The sequence below is a fragment of the Drosophila yakuba genome, unplaced genomic scaffold, assembly GCF_016746365.2.
Source record: "Drosophila yakuba strain Tai18E2 unplaced genomic scaffold, Prin_Dyak_Tai18E2_2.1 Segkk50_quiver_pilon_scaf, whole genome shotgun sequence".
Classification (NCBI taxonomy): Eukaryota; Metazoa; Arthropoda; class Insecta; order Diptera; family Drosophilidae; genus Drosophila; species Drosophila yakuba.
Genome location: NW_025048817.1, coordinates 1,209,934 through 1,216,869, shown reverse-complemented (window position 1 = coordinate 1,216,869; position 6,936 = coordinate 1,209,934). Strand labels below are relative to the sequence as shown.

At 36.9% G+C, this 6,936-nt stretch overlaps 1 long non-coding RNA gene across 1 annotated transcript; it reads right to left on the bottom strand.

Moving 5' to 3' along the window:
- Positions 1-6,119: 6,119 nt before the first annotated feature.
- LOC120322284 lies at positions 6,120-6,936 on the bottom strand. Its single transcript, XR_005562059.2, has 2 exons — positions 6,429-6,936; positions 6,120-6,362 (listed from the first exon to the last, which is right to left on the bottom strand). It is a non-coding gene; the product is annotated as an uncharacterized LOC120322284 (long non-coding RNA).

Below are 6,936 nucleotides of genomic sequence, written 5' to 3'. Positions count from 1 at the left end.
TATACGCCCACTCTAACGCCCACAGACCCCAAAAAACAGTCAGTTTTGAAGAGCTTCCTTCGCCTCCTTTCTCTAGCTGAGTAACGGGTATCAGATAGTCGGGGAACTCGACTATAGCGTTTTTTCTTGTTTTTCTAATCTAGTGGACCGTCTTTATAGACTAACCACCGCTAAGTGCGGTTACCAATGAATTGTTTATAAGAACGCTTACTGCGCAAATGGCATGCAGGATGGAAATATTGGAATTGGCCGATTTGGGTGGTGCAATTTCGTCACTATATATAATACATATATTCGTCATCCCGATCAGAGACGATCTTCAGATGTCCGCTTGTCTGTCCAGTTGAGCGAAGAAATTTCCGATTTAGGCGCTGATGCAGCGAGCTCATTTATCAGTCGATTTCCACACAAACTTAAACACCGCTCAGAACTGTCACGCACATACTTTAAATAACAGTGATTATTCTTTTTTATTCTGTCAATACTATTGAAATGTCAAAATCTTTTAACACACAAACCACCAAAAGCTGTATTATTATAACATTTACTATCCATATGCTGAAACATACTCAACATCTAGAGAAAAAGCCACATTTTTCCGATTCCCTGTGAAAGTCGAATTGGTTTTCTTCTCTTTTTAGTAATAAATTAAAAGGGTATACTTAATTCGTCCGTCTGTTAGGCCGTATGAACATCGAGATTAGACCTGCAGACCCTAGTAGCACCTACACTGCTCAAGTTTATTTCAGAACCTTGCCACGCCCACTTTATTTCTTTTAAAATTGTTTTTGTAATATATGTATACAAAGTTTTTTATTTCTTAAGCATAATATGAATGTGGCTCAGTGATCCGATAATTAACAAAACAGCTGCGACAACGTTGTATTATTTGAAGTGTTTTTTGTAATATTAATGGTAAGAAATACTCGTACATGATTATGTAATTTTAAACTTTATTGAGTTTAATACTTTGTGGTTCAATATATGCCGCTTGAGATTTCGGCACCGACTGAGCTCGTTATATTATACTTACCATGCTTGTGAACTTGTTCTAATATGTAAAGACCAAGAAACTTTCCTTTTAACTTAGAACCAACTCCACACTTAGTCCTCCTGATCGCAACAGGATCGTTTTTTGTATTATCGTTCTTTTCTCTCTTTGAATTAAAAGCCTCCCTGTTTTGTTTCTGCAACGTTTTTTTTTTGCCGAAAAATGAACAATCTGAAATATTTCGGTTTCTATTTGAGATGGAACGACGATTAGTTATTTTCCAGGATCCTTGAACCAAGGATTAGTAATCCTCATAGCCCTTCGTTTTAACTAAACTTCTAACTGCCTTGGTCCAATCATCTGCTAACTTCGCTTCCTTTCGCTTGTGTACTATGGTCTCCGTCAAATCAAAACATTATATAAAACTCGGCTGAGAGCGTCTACATGTTCCTTCCTACTTTGTTCCTTTTTGTAATTTCTTATTCACTATCTCCTTGGAAAGTTGTTCCTAACAATTTTTTTATGCAACTTACTATAGTCGCTTCATGTCTTCTTCGGGTATGATGTGGAATCCAACGTTCAGATCTGCCCCATCTTTCTGAACTTGGATCTTCATGCTTCCGAATGTTACTATTTCACTTTGTCCGATTCCTGTCAAAACGTTTTCGGCTCCCGTACGATTTCCTTTTCCAAACTTCAAATAAATGCTGCGACTTAGTAAACAAAGATCTGCTCCATTATCCACTTATCCTTTGAAAATTACTTTTCCGAACACAATGCACTTCAACCCTCGACATAACGTAAACACGCTTGTTGGCTTGGTTTTACCTTCCACCTGTAATATATTGGTTGCATCTGAAGAATTGGTTGTCTCTGTTTCGACAATCACTTTTTATGTGTGACTCGTCCCTACAGCGAAAACATTTCGTAACTTTCTTTACTACTTTAAATACCTCTTTCTCACCTTTAATAAATCAATGTCATACTTGACTTGCTTTACGGATGAACCCATTTTTTGGTAAACTTCCATTTGAATTTTAAATAGCCTCATAGCCTTGGCTTGGTATAATAACGGCATGTATATCTTGGAATCTGGAATACCTTCGATAAAGTATTCGATCAAGCTCTCATCATCAAAATCAATTGCCTTGGCCAATTCCAGCGTACAGGTACTCATGTAAGGATTCGGTCTATTTCTGCTGTCGTTTTCCAAGCCTACGATGAATTTCTGCCGATGACACCCTCACACCAGGAAATTTTTCAAAAAGGGATTCTATACTGGATTTAATTAATCTAAAAGAAAGAGTTTTTTCTCCAATGTGGTAGACAACTTGGGTAATGTTGCTATCTGACAGGAATAACATGTTTGTCATTTTCTGGTGTTCTAGTTGTTGTTTTTATGTTTATTTATTTATATGTTATTATTTTGGTTTATTTAGTTGACCTTTGTATTCGGTCTGTCTCTATAAATATTATTTGTATTTTAATAATTTATTATATTTAATATTAATAAATATTAAAAAATCCGCACACCCACACGTGGATTCCTCATACAACACTTCGACCTGCCTGCACATTATTATATGTTATGGATGCAAAAGACTCATCTACCTCTAGACCATCATCCACTTCGATTTTATCATTATCCAAATTCACGCCATGGTGAGTGTTGAGCTAATAAGAATTTTTATAATTCAAACGACTTATTTATTTTTTCTGTGAGAAATTTGAAAACAATGCGCATGCATGGGGTACGAAAACGAGAGTGAGAATATTACAGAGCGAACAGCATAATGCAACGACAAAGATGCAGGCGCGAGTACAAAAGAGCGAGTTACCAAATTGCCTTAGGTTGAGACTATTTGTATAAATATGATTTTTATTCGTATATTATATTTAAATGTAAGGACGTTTTTTTTTGCGACTATAAAAATGATCGATTGTTCAACTAAATGGTACAACTCAGAATGAATAGCTTTATTGGAAAAATAATTATGTATGGTTCTATGCTAAAGCTTTTAATCCCGTTAGACGACGGTCGCAGAGTAGAGACGAAAGATTATGGATGTTTGTGTATGTCGCTATTGATATTCGTCGGTGCTTATGATCCCGTTGTTCGATGTGCACAGGGAGGAGACGAGTTCGTGATGAAAGACAGGGTGGTTGCTGTTATGATAACTCCTCCGCCCTAGGCCCGTAACGAATGTACGGGTTAAACGAGGATCACTGGTCTATCGTTTGGAACATCTGTAGATATAAGCCTTAGTATACTGGCGACGATAATCTGAACATAGTTTGATTTTTTAATGCTGCAGATTGCGCTTGCTTGTCCAGGTATAGGGTATTAGCGGCATGATGACTTTAAATTTTTCTTAAATACTTGGACTGTTAATATCTAGTCGCTCTTAGACTTATTTTCTAGTTGACATTTATTGTAGTTCATTTCGGTATGCATTTTGTTTAACTTAATTTTGTTTATGTCTTCGTATAGATTTGAAATATAGCTTTTCTGATTTGCTTATTATACCCGTTACTCGTAGAGTAAAAGGGTATACTAGATTCGTTGAAAAGTATGTAACAGGCAGAAGGAAGCGTTTCCGACCATATAAAGTATATATATTCTTGATCAGGATCAGTAGCCGAGTCGATCTGGCCATGTCCGTCTGTCCGTCCGTCTGTCCGTCTGTCCGTATGAACGTCGAGATCTCAGGAACTACAAAAGCTAGAAAGTTGAGATTAAGTATACAGACTCCAGGGACATAGACGCAGCGCAAGTTTATCGATTCAGGTTGCCACGCCCACTCTAACGCCCACAAACCGCCCAAAACTGCCACGCCCACATTTTTGAAAAATGGTTTAATTTTTTTCATTTTTGTATTGGTCTTGTAAATTTCTATCGATTTGCAAAAAAACTTTTTGCCACGCCCACTCCAACGCCCACAAACCGCCCAAAGCTGCCACGCCCACAATTTTGAAAAATGTTTTGATATTTTTTCATTTTTGTATTAGTCTTGTAAATTTCTATCTATTTGCCAAAATCTTTTGGCCACGCCCACTCTAACGCCCACAAACAGCCCAAAGCTGCTACTCCCACACTTTTGAAAAATGTTTTGTAATTTTTTCATTTTTGTATTAGTCTTGTAAATTTCTATCGATTTGCCTAAAAACTTTCTGCCACGCCCACTATAACGCCTGCAAACCGCCAAAAACTGTGTTTAAGACTCTCCTTCTCCCTTCCACTAGCTGAGTAACGGGTATCAGATAGTCGGGGAACTCGACTATAGCGTTCTCTCTTGTTTTATTTTTATTTACCCTTGTTGACTATTTTATTAATATTCCTTCTTATCTTTGATTTATGAAGTTTTTGATTTTTCTTAGTTAGCAACGTTGGGCCTGCGTCAGCGTGAACTATTTGTTGAGTGAATCTTGCCGTTAATTTATTCCTTCTATTTTATTTTCTGTGTATAGTTTGATTTGCGGTAACCGGGAGGAGTTCGTGGGTATCCTCTTTAAGTTTTTGCATTTTAGTTATTTTTGCCTGGTCAACTTGTTTTTTAATTTTAGGGTATAGGTCTTTACAAAATGTATTTAATTTAGTCAAATAGTCATGATAGTTATCAAATGTAATATTTTTATTAAAAAGATGGGTTCTTCCAGAGAAAAGTTCGAATAGAGTTAATTTAGTAGCACAATGGACTGCGTTGTTATAATGTTTATTAATGTTTCTGATAAAATTTCCTCGTGATTGGGTTCGAGCCTTTCTTTGGACTTTCGATCTTTAATGATTCCATAGATTTCGGTCAGTGTGGAATGCAACCGTTCAACTGGCGCAATACTTGAAGATTGCTGAAACGAAGTAGTGTGTAAATCAGAGAACTGCAGCAAGCCATCGGCACCCTAAGCGTACCCGCTAAACACCGGGAGTCTCCGCACCCGGGTGTTTGGAGACACCCTATTTTTAGCAATGACAAACACCCGGGTGTTTTGCGACCAGGGTGATTTTCTGTACTTGCACAAAAACACCCGGGTGTCTGCTGTGCAAAGAAGTTTAGGGTGGGTGACGCGCAAGCAACGATCGGCCGCAGGTACTTTTCTGTATGCATAAAAATTGTATGGGTGGAAGCGAGACACGGTTCAAAATATTTAGGGTGAATGGAAACACCCAAGAAAAAGGTCGTGCACATGTTTTTGCGTTTTGGTGTATCTAATGTCTTAACAGAAAAAAAACTTATGTATTATTAAATAATATATTATATATATTATTAAATAATATTTATACTTAATTAACACAATTCTAATTTTATTGTTTTTTTTTTTATCATTTTAAAAAGAAAAATTATACATACAAAGTTAAATGTGGTAATTAAATATTAAACATTTTAACAAAGCAAATAGTTTAAGATATAAAAAATAAATGCCTATTTCGTGTTGGTTAAATTTCTGTAAAAATAATGGAAAAATCTACAGATTTTGGGCAAAATATATTTCGTTTTTCAGTACTTACTGTATTTTTTTTTTTCGTATGTTACCTACCACAGGCACTCGAATGTCTACTAGACACCCGGGTGTTCACCAAAACACCCGGGTGTTTACCAAAAAAAGGCACTTGCCTTTTTCTGCATATTTGCCTTCTCTACCCTTCGTTATGAGTGGCGAGTGTGATCGGCACCCGCGACGTAGGGTGCCGCATTGATTCGGGTGCGCAGGCACCAGGGTGTTTGCAGACACCCGAATATTTTGAGCGGGTGTTTGTATGTACCCGCGATGACCGGTGTGAGTGGCACCCGCACTCAAAATTGTTGAGTGTGATCAGGGTGGCAAAAAATGCCACTCTTGCAGTTCTCTGGTGTACATCTATATTATATTGTGAACAAAAAGTTTTGAAAAGCTTAGATTGAAATTCGGCACCTTGGTCGCAAATGAGTTTTTTTGGTATCCCAAAATAGTGAAGAAATTGTAAAATAACCCTTGTGGTATTTATACTATCCCTGGTTGGGATCGTATAGGCTGCTGCAAATTTCGAGAACTTATCTATTATTGTAAACTCGTATCGGCCGTTAATAGTATACAAGTCCGTGTGTACTATATTTAATGGTCCATCCGGGGTTTTTGTTATTTGATAGACTTGTTAAGGTGGGTTTCTATCATATTTCAAACTTTAGCATACATTACAGTTTTGAATAATCTGTTTTACTTATTCATACATGTTTGGGAAATAGAACTCTCTTTTGAGTTTTAATGTCACTTCGTCCGCCCCTCTATGATTTGAATTTTCATGTTGCGTACGAATTTTTTCTTTTTGGTTGTCGATATGCATCGGCCTTGTACAATCCTTCTGGCGAAAACAGATCCGGAGCATTTTTTTTTTGTTCTGTAAGAAATGTGCCGCAAATTGTGTTTGCAAATTCACTGTCATTGGAATGATCTTTACACTCACGCGTTCCAAAACATATAATTGAGGACTCGAATTGTTTTGAAGCAAATGGGTAATTGAGTTAATGTCGTTCTCAATTGGATTTTACCAAATCAATTTCTGCTCCTATTTGCTGAAGTATATCCATGCCAATCCCTCCGTCAAAGGTATTGTGAAATTTGAACAATAAAAATAAAAAAAATATCGAGATGTGTTAAATTCTTTTAATGCAGGGTATCTGACTTCCTCAACTATTTGATGGGAATTTAAAGCTGTTGTCAGGGTAAGTGGTTGGGCAAGTTTTCTAGTTCTATATGGGGTAGCAAATTCTGGATTCATAAGTGATCTGGAAGCGTCTGTGCTATAGGTCTCCTCTGGTCATTACGCTTATATGTGGAGGCCGCGGCACTAACTGTATTTTCAAATTTCCTTTTTCGGGATAGTTCCTGATAATAAATGTTTCTTTCCTTGATAGCAGACTCAAAGCCATCTATAAGGGAAGTAGGCTTAGCCGACCTAATTAAAGAACCCA